Source organism: Vicugna pacos, unplaced genomic scaffold (genome assembly GCF_048564905.1).
Source record: "Vicugna pacos unplaced genomic scaffold, VicPac4 scaffold_20, whole genome shotgun sequence".
In the NCBI taxonomy this organism is placed as follows: Eukaryota; Metazoa; Chordata; class Mammalia; order Artiodactyla; family Camelidae; genus Vicugna; species Vicugna pacos.
Window position 1 is genome coordinate 86,676,522 of NW_027328741.1, and position 9,756 is coordinate 86,686,277.

Here is a 9,756-nt window from a genome sequence, read left to right on the forward strand (position 1 = left end):
GCTTTTAAGATTTTTTTTTTTGCCATTGGTTTTCATTAATTTTTTTATGTGATTTGCCTAGGTGTAGAGGTTTTTGTTTGTTTTTAAATCATATTTAGAGTTTGTAACACTTCTAGCCTGAGACTGTGCTATGATGTCTCCCTTCAGTATGGGGAAATTCTCAGCCAGTGTTTCTTCAAATAGTGCTTCTTCCCCATTTGCTTCCTCCCTTATTCCAGGATTCTAATTGTGTACAAGTCAGACTTTTCCCCATAGTCCAGGTCTCTCTGAAGGCTTTCTGTACTTACACTGTCTTACCTGATACTTACACTCTTATACTATCAAAAATCTCAGCTAATGCCAGTCGGCTTCTGTCTAGTCACCCAGGGCTGCAGTACAAGCATGAATGGAGGAGCCACGGTGACAGAGATAGAAGCTCTGTGTATGCCCAGTATCATAGGCTGCCCCTTCGCAAGACTTATTTAGCTACTGCAACTCCTGACCATCCAACCGTCCAGCAACAGGGTCTCCAATGCTGGGTCCCTAGTATGGTTACCATCCCATAAGGAGGCCAGTCAGACACTTGGTGGCAAGTTGGCTATGCTGGACCCTTTTGTTCTGGAAGCAACAGTAATTCATATGACTGAATCAACCCATACTCTTGGTATTTGCCTTTCCTGCTTGCAAGGCCTCAGACAAAGCCACTCACTATCTGAGGGACTGTGGAATATTTGATTCACCCATGTGACATCACATCAAACCACAGAACCTACTTTACAGCAGAGGAGGTAAAGGAGCGTGCATATTATCATGGGATCCACTGGTCATAGCACACACATCCCTAGAAGCTACCAGGCTGATAGATTTTAGAGATGGAAATGGCCTGTTGAAGGTACACCCCAAGTGCCAGCGTAGAGGCAGTACTTTACAAGGATGGGGCACCATCCTCAGGGTGCAGTGTACACCTTAAAATCAGCTACCTTTATGTGGAATTTCTGGGGCAAAGTACACATATTCATAAGGCCTTTTCATACACATGCCCAATGCCTTCCAGAATCTCTGGACTCACCAGCTGTGTACAAGAGTGCATCCTGCCCCGACATCTTTGCCAGCGTCACAGTCACATCCTTTATAATAACTGCTGTTTTGACATTGCCTTCGCTAAGTTTGAGAATTTTTGCATCCCATACAAACCAGAAAAGGAGCCTTGTTTTTTCCATATAAAATATCTAGAAGAAAGAAATGAGCTTTTGAGAATAGCAAAATAATTGAGGAGACCAGGATCCATATCTTTGAGAGAAAACTTTCAACTCCTGCCATTGATCTGCACCAGGAATTCCTCTGAATCCTTCATGTGAGCAGAGCACCACACTGTCACTTAAGGTGATATTATCACCATGGAAAATCCTGGTGTTCCACATCCCCAGGCAGTAGGTATGCCAGGGAAACCCTGGTATATCTGGAAATGTGAGAAGAGGATTGATGTGACAGTTGCTCTTTCCCTTGAGTGGGAAGCTCCTGGGGAGGTTCTGGACTCGTGTTTTCTGAGAGAGAAGCTGCCATCTCCCTCAGTGGCTTTTCTATGGGGCCAGTGCTCATGGCTTTACAAAGCAGAAGGGAAGGAAGTTAGTGTAATCAAGCCAGGGCTTCTAAAATTTGTATCATCCACATTGCCCAGGAAAAAAAACAAAGTTAACACACACAGAAGAGAAAAACAGGTGACTGGTAACAGAACAGTCCTAGAAACAAATCCCAGGGGAGCTTGTAGCTCAAGTGGCAGAGCGCTTGCTTAGCACGCACAGGGCTCTGGGTTCAGTCTCCATACCCCCATTAAAGTAAGTAAATGAAACCTAATCACCTCCCCCCTCCCCCTAATTTTAAAAAATCATAAACGACTTAAATAAAAATTTTTAAAGAAGCAATCCAGGCGTGGAGTGAGCAGTCAAAATTGCTATAATTTATATGTTTAAAAAAGTAGAAGACAAGAGGGTGACAACTGATTTTTTTTAAATACGGGATCGAGTATTTAAAAACAATTAAAATTCTGCCAAAAATCAAGCAGAAATTTTAAAACTGCAAAGTAAGATACTTGAAATTCATTGGATGACTTTAGAGGCAGACTTTGCACAATGGAAAACAGACCATAACTAAACTTGTAAACAGGTAGAAAATAATCTAAACTGAACAACAGACAGCAATAAGACTAGAAGGAGCAGAATTAAGAAAGTTGTGGGACACGATCAAGGGATCTACATGTAATTGCTGTCCAAGAAAGACAGGTGAGAGACGGTGGGCAGATGCGGTATTTGCAAAAAAAATATCGAGAACTTTCCAAGTTTATTGAAAGATGTCAACTCACAAAGTTCAACAAGCTCAGCCATCCCCCAAAAGCTTAACTAGAAAGGTCAGTATACTTGGCACATAGTGATCTGCTGAAAAGGAAAAGGAAAAAGGCATTATATTACCAATGAAAAACTTAAGGAAGGTAGATGACCAAGGAATAGTGTCTCTAAAATGTAAAAGAATAAATAACTGTCAAGCCAGCATTCTATAGGCAGAGAAAAAGTTATTTAAAGGCAGATGGGTAACATCAGCCAAATGGCAGAGTAGGAAGCTTCAAGTTCTCCTCCCCACACAGAAACATCAAAAACACAGGAACTGCCAAAATTAAGTTTGTCAGAAACTCTGGAAAACAGTCAAAGGTTTTCAGCAACCAAGTGAACATTGAATCAAGAAAGGGATGACTTCAAAGCAGAAGGAAAGCTTTGTGGCATTTTTCCTTGCCTGTGCCCCATCCCATCCCTGGACCACCTAAGGCCCAGGAGCAAAAGCTGGGAAGAGTTTCTTTGGGAAATTAGGGCATTCCAAAGTACTACATATGTGGGGGAGGTTAGAAAGCCTCGTGCATGCAGAGAGAAAGACACAAACTCAGAACAGATCTGAGAAGATGCTAAGGTTTCACCTCATGTTATTTCTAGGCTTAGTGTGAGCCTGGCTAAATGTTAAAGGTGGGCCAGCATGGAGCCAGTCTGAAAAAAAAATGGGAGAGTTTTGCTGTTGCTGTTCTTTTTTTTAAATAAAGCACCTGGAATTCAAGGAAATCTCTGTCAGAAAACTAGCTGAAAACAAGCTAAGGAACAGAGATGCTAAAGTAACCACACACAACAAGGAATATAGCCTTTGCCAAAGTAATTTGCTAAAGTCACTAAACAAATGGACTACTACAGCCTTTAACAACCAGAAAACAACAAAACCTGTGGTGGAGGAGAATCTGATTCCCACTTGATTTTTGGTAGATTGTAATTCTACCAAATTTGTATATCCATACAATGGAATATTATCTGGCAATAAAAAGAATGAAGTATTGATACATGCTTTAACATGGATGAACCTTGAAAATATCATGCAAAAACTATGGGAAAGTGGTTAAATAAGCTATGCTTACATCCACACCAGGAAGTACTATGTAGCTGTAAAAAAATAAATAAAGATCTCAATGAGCTGACATGGAGTGATTACCAGGAAAAAACTACTGAGCTAAAAAAAAGCCAAGTGCAAAAATAATCATTATAGTATGCTATCCTTTATCTAAGAAAGGAGGAGATGTAATAAAATAAGCATATACCTGCCCATTTGTGCAAAAGAATGCAGGAAGGATCAACTAGAAACTGAAGAGATTAGTTACCTACGGGGTGGGTGGAAAGAAAGGGGCAGTGGGTCTGGGAAATAGAGATGACAAGAGAGTGACACAGTTTCTGGTACCTTTCATACAGCTCTGGCACTTAGAACTGTGGTAATGTTTTACAAATGCAAACATTTATAGAAAATAATAAACTATCAAGCAGTGTGTGCCTGCATGAACCTGAAATGGAATACAAAAATAATAACTGTACTATAGAGAAATAATCGAACCAAGAGTGAAGAGCTTGGGGAAGAGAAGAACTAACCTAAATAACTGTGCAAAACAATATTTTGACTGTAAAGCTAAAGACAAAAAACTGTACACATACAAAGTAAATCCTCTTAGTCAATCTTTTCTTACAGGTGCACAGGTTAGTGATTCTGAAACATACATAAATGCACACATGTGTGTATACCTGTACGTGTATTTATAATAAATACATGTAGCTAATGAGATCTGGGCTTCTCAGTGTCAGAGAAGTTACAAAGAATGAAAAGGAGAATGACATCACATTGCAATGAGCACATCTAACACCCAGATCTGAATTTCTAAGCACCATTCTCCAGCAACAGGAACCAGGACTCCTTGGAGAAAGGGTTGATTCCAGGGCTGGTGTAGGGAAACTACAAGACAAGCCTGGAACATCTTGTGCCAGAAACTATGGAAGTGCTAAAAATAGGGTGGCAGAGGTCAAAAGGAGCCAACCTGAAGGAGCTTACAATAGACAAAGCTGAGAAATATTCAGAAACAATATAATAAATTATGTTCTATGGATTAAACAGATGGAATTTGACAATATCCATGAATCTGTATTGATGCAAACAAATAATTGAATATATAGTATATAATAAGTAAATGGGAGAGTAGAACCATTCTTTCTCATAGAAGAATTATGATCAATGTAGAAGGAAAAGGGGAAAAAGAAAATCACCATGAGACAAACACCATAGTATTAGTTGTTGCAGTCAAGACGGATGCTAAAATTAGTGGGTGCAAGTGTGAGAAGAAACAGGGTATTTGCATAGTCTGAAAGCATTTACCCCCAAATATTTATTAATTACCAAGAGGGAAATAGTAGTATATAGTGGAGGACCACAGGCGAAAGCGTGCTAACTAAATTATCCAAGTTAGCATCCCGGGTCAGGAGACACGGTGACAACGCAAACGTCCGGAAACCCTGAGCCAAGAGGGTCACCATGTCATTTCGCTGGGGTGAGGGGAGGGTGTGAGGAGAAAGGGGCGAATTAAAAGTAACATGTACATCAGACAGAACACAACTATAGTGTGTTTGGATGCACATTTGGGTAATGAACTGTAAAGAAAAGCAAAGAAGCTTTCAGTAAACGTCACGACTGGTTGCTGGTGGGAGAGGAAGGCAGTTTCATGCTCTGCGGGGGCTGGCCGGTCTGGTGGGGCAGGTGAGCTCAGCCTGTTACCCCTGCATTGTGCTGTTTTCTGCAGCTTTGCTATATTCTACAGTGAAGAAGGTTTAGCAAACACGGGTGGACACCTGTGTATACCTGGGAGGAAGGAAACCTGGAGAGAAATACAACAGAATGCTTCACAGCGGGAGATGGGGTTATAGGTTTTGATTTTTATTACACTCTTCTATAGTGTTCAAATTTTCAAAAACGACTTTTAGCTTTACATTTGGGAAGGGGTGGGAGTAGGGGCGGGGCCGGAGGGGTGGTCTCGAGAGCGCTATTTTTATAATAAGTTGCCAAGTCGCTTCCCAGGTGTGCCTGCAGAGTCCGGGTTTGGTTTCCGCCTTTAACCCTTTCCTGCACCATCACTCCCTCCATCCTTCCGCGGACCCGGATTCGGGTTTTGCAGTCTTGCAGCCTGGGTTGAGGGTCCCGGGGCTCGCGCAGCCGCGCCGAGGGCCCACCCCTCTCTCCTTTCCTATCGTTTGACCTGAAGTTCACCAGAAAAACGAAGGAGCAATAATAGGAAAGCGACTGGGATGTGCAGGAGGGAAGAGCCTTAAAAGATCAAAAGTCAGCTTTCCCTCGCGATCTCGTGGCACAATGGTAGCGCGTCTGACTCCAGATCAGAAGGTTGCGGGTTCAAGTCACGTCGAGGTCATGACCGCCTGCTTTTTCCCACAAACGAACCAGGGAGTCTGAGCTCCTTGGGATTTTATCCTGCAACTCCAGGAAGGCCGAGATGAGCGGCGTTTTCGCATCTGAGGTCCCCTGGGCACTTCCCCCGGAATCACGCTCTGCCGACAGCTCTCCCTGTCATCCGAAAAGCTACGGTTAAGAAGAAGGAAAAAAAAGAAGAGCTACAGCACAGTAGAAAACAGGTACAGAACGAAACAGTGTTAAAAAAACGAAATGTCATTCCTAAACAAGTGAAAATAACTTTTTTCACAGTAAGAGAAATACAAAATAAAGTTCAGCGAGTTGTTTTTAACCTGTGAGACTGGCTAACCTATGATCAAAAAGTTTGTATTGAATTACATTGCTCACATCCTTAAAGCTGTGAAGAACAGGGACATAGGCAGGAACAGAGGAGATTAAAATAATTGTAAAAGAACACTTTTCAGCCAGTATGGAAAAGTGTTCCGGTATATTTTTCAACATTGCTTCTGTTCCTTTTGTTCTAGACTTTTTCCAGGAGTGCAGTCACCCTTCCATATGGTGAATAATTACCAGCAAATGGATGGATAATTATACTTCTCTATCCCCTGCATCTATAATCTCTCAAAATATTTCCTGTTTTTACATTTTCTCTGCCCTTTGCGCTGTCTTCTCAGGTGCTGTCCACCATCTGGGATTCCATATTCTGCAACTTGTGTTCTGCTCTTTAAAGACAGTGCACTGTGATTCCACTACTGTCACTTCAGTTTCCTTAAGGGGTCCTCTGTTTCATTCTCTTCTCTTTTAAACTGTCAGTTGCTCCATAAGGCTTTTCACACCTCATTTCGAAGAAGCCATATCTTGGAGGAAGCCTCATACTGTTTTTCTGAGGGAAAAAAATCTGAACCTTTTCCCATCACTTTCAGTGGTATGTTTTCCTTCTGTTGGGACCTATACTCTCTTTTCCTAGTTCTGCAGAGTTAAAACAACAAACAAACAAAAACAAAAACGAAAACAAACAAACAAAAAACCACTTGCTTTTATCTTACTCCTACTCTGAAATCAGCCTTGCTCATCCTCTGCAATCTGGTAAGGCTCAGTGTGCGGCAACGGGCGGGGCTGTGCTAACACGTGGTCCTGCTCTCTGTTCACTGGTGGGGGTCAAATCCTTTCTCAGAGCCACTGGCTGGAGGACAGGCTGGGGCCACAGCACCCACCCACCTCCTCTCCTGTGAGTTTCCCTTGCTACAGTGAACCAGTGAAATCAGTACTTAACCCTAGAGATCCACATTTCAGCATGAGTTTCAACATAACTGTCTTAAATGAGTCTTGCCTCCTTGGCTAAGGCAGAAACACACCACCTTTCTATTCACTTAAATCTCCTAAATGTAACATTAATTTAATGTCAAGCAGATACTATGAAATCCCTTAGATTCTTCTTCTTTTAAGAATTTTACTTCCAAGAACCTATTTTGTAGATATTCTAGCCTAAGAATTAGTTCTATGCAAACTTTATTAATTTTGAACTTTCACTGATGTCCTTCAAGTTTCTTATGTAAGTTAATAAATCCTCTTTTCATATATTCAGAAATCAAATTGTAAAAGGTCATAAAACTGTCAGATAATATTTTATCATTACAGTCTCTTTTTGTTATAAAAGCAGATTTATCAGTCATCAGTTTTAACCCTCAGCTTATTTATTTCAGATTAATAAGCACTTGTTCCCCTCAATACTGAGAAAACAAAAGCAGCATACATTTTTAGAAAAACTGGGGCAAGAGTATTTTTTGTTGGCAAAGTGTCACTTCTTAGAAAGAAAAAGTAGGGATGAGGAGAAAGAAAAGGATAGAAAAATTGCCTTACACTTAATTTCAAAGGTTTAGCCCACCTGCGCCAATGCATCAGATATTTTTAAATTTTTAAAATTCCTATAGATTATTCTGTTCTATTTGTACATTCCTGCTCCACGCCAAACTGGTTGTATTGCTTCATTTTAAAAGGAAGGTAAAATTAAAAGACAGACCAGCCTTGCTGCAGACACAGTATTTGATATATTTTGTTGGCCCATTGTCGCTCAACGTTTCCTTATCTCCAGCCAGGTAGGCCCTGGGACCAACACTTGGCCAGAGAGATGCTCTCCTGACAGATGCAGAGCCAGCTACATTTTGTCTCCAAGGAATCTGGATTGGAAAGGTCTGAGTATGTACAACAGTTGAGCTGAGATCATAAAGTGACTTTGTTTCCTATTATCTCTTTAAAAGGAATATTCAGTTTCTAGTTCTCCTTTTCATGGAGGAGAGAGTGAAGGGGAGGGAATAGGGTGAGGGGCAATTCCATTACTTTTCTGGTCACTTTGAGATAAGAAATGCTCCCCCAGGCTGTGACTATGACAGCCATCCTATGTAATAGTCAAATCTCTGAACATGAATTGACTGGCCTTGCACTTCTGGGTCTGCACCCACAGACGGAAGATAAACAAGGGTGCAGGGAAAGTCTCCATGGTCAGCAGTGTCATCAGCAGGCATCCTACTCTCTGGAATTTTGGTGGAATTTTGAGAGACTCCCTCAATGCTGAGGACCCCTCTCCTGAATTTCACTTAGCCCTGGTGAAAATATTCTTACTTCAGCTGGTTGCCCTCTCCTGGAGCAACATCTAGGACTGTCTTCTGGGAGACATGATCAGCCCTCCAGGCAGCCCCTCTGACGGAGAGTGCCTGAGAGGACCTCCCCCACCTCTCATGCATGCAGATCATGTCCAGACCATGGGAAGAATTCATGTGTCTGTTGCCCCCAAATTTGTGCATTAAAAAGTGTACAAATGCCTCTTTCAACTTGACCATGAGCAGCTAGTCAGGACTCTCTTGCTCCTTAGTTTTTCTGAGCGAATACATACATTAGGCCACTGAGTCCCCAGACCCCAGGGGACACATATCAAGCTGTCCACCTGGCCTCTGAAAACCTCTCTCACTAGGTTTGAACAATGAAACAAGTAACCTCCTCACCATCGTTCCTGTGAAGCTCTTTCCAAAAGTATAGAAATGTCTTCAGTCGCTCCTAGGATCACTTTGATATAGGTGAGGGACTTAGCAGTCCTCTGGCAGGTTCTTGGCCCTACGGTTTTTTGGGGGGTTTTGTTTTGAGTTTTTTTTTTCCCAATTCTGCGTGGTGGCCTGCCTCACAACTCACTCGCGTTTCTGATGTCTACTGTCTTAGATTCTTAGCAGAAATTCCAGTTTTAACATTGTGTTGCCCTTGAGCAGTGGAAGGGCAGGATTGGAGTGGAGATGAGGCTGCGCTCTTACCTGCACAGGAGTGGGGTTGCCCAAGGGTCGGGCCTGGCATGCTGCTCTGGGATAGCTCTACCGGGGTCATGCTTGTCCACCGTCTCCAACTGTCTGTGGTCTGTCCCTGTCGGGTCAGCACAGCGGGGCCGGCTCCCTCCCCCTCGCCTCCAGACCCAAGCTCTGGGAGAGGGGATGGGGACACCTCCTTTTCGGGCGCCTCCCGCCCGCAAGAAGGGCGCTGTCCAGACCTCGGTGCTGAAGCACCTCGGTTCTTTCCGCCCTTGAAGGCAGTGGAACCTCCGCCTTCAGCAGCCTCCATCTCCACTCGGCCTGTGCGCGCTCCAGACCTGGGCCACGTGGGCCCAAGAATCCGCAGCGATGCTCTGCTGCCTCAGCCCTTCCGACCACCGACTACCAGGCCTGTGAACCTCCTCAGGAGGTCCGATCTCCCCTGAGGAGGCCCAGAGAGGGCCAATGGCTTGGTCAGAGACTCACAGGTGAGCAAGAGAGGAAGTCCTAGTCCACTTCCCGGAAAGAGGTGGGAAGCCACGCACCCCGGACGTCTTCACTGTCGGCTCAAACCTTTCCTGTGAGTTGTGAGTGGGGGATTTCCCCAAGGGAGCTCCTCCCACTTCCTAGGGACACAGTCTTATCCAGAGGCCTCGAGAAAATCCCTAATTTCCTCACATGCACATTCTGTGCACTAAAGACACCTCCCCATCTAGTCTGG

At 43.3% G+C, this 9,756-nt stretch overlaps 1 non-coding gene across 1 annotated transcript; it reads left to right on the plus strand.

Moving 5' to 3' along the window:
- The first annotated feature begins 5,674 nt into the window (after positions 1 to 5,674).
- On the plus strand, positions 5,675 to 5,746 carry TRNAW-CCA (transfer RNA tryptophan (anticodon CCA)). The gene has a single exon. It is a non-coding gene; the product is annotated as a tRNA-Trp (tRNA).
- The last annotated feature ends 4,010 nt before the right edge of the window (positions 5,747 to 9,756 follow it).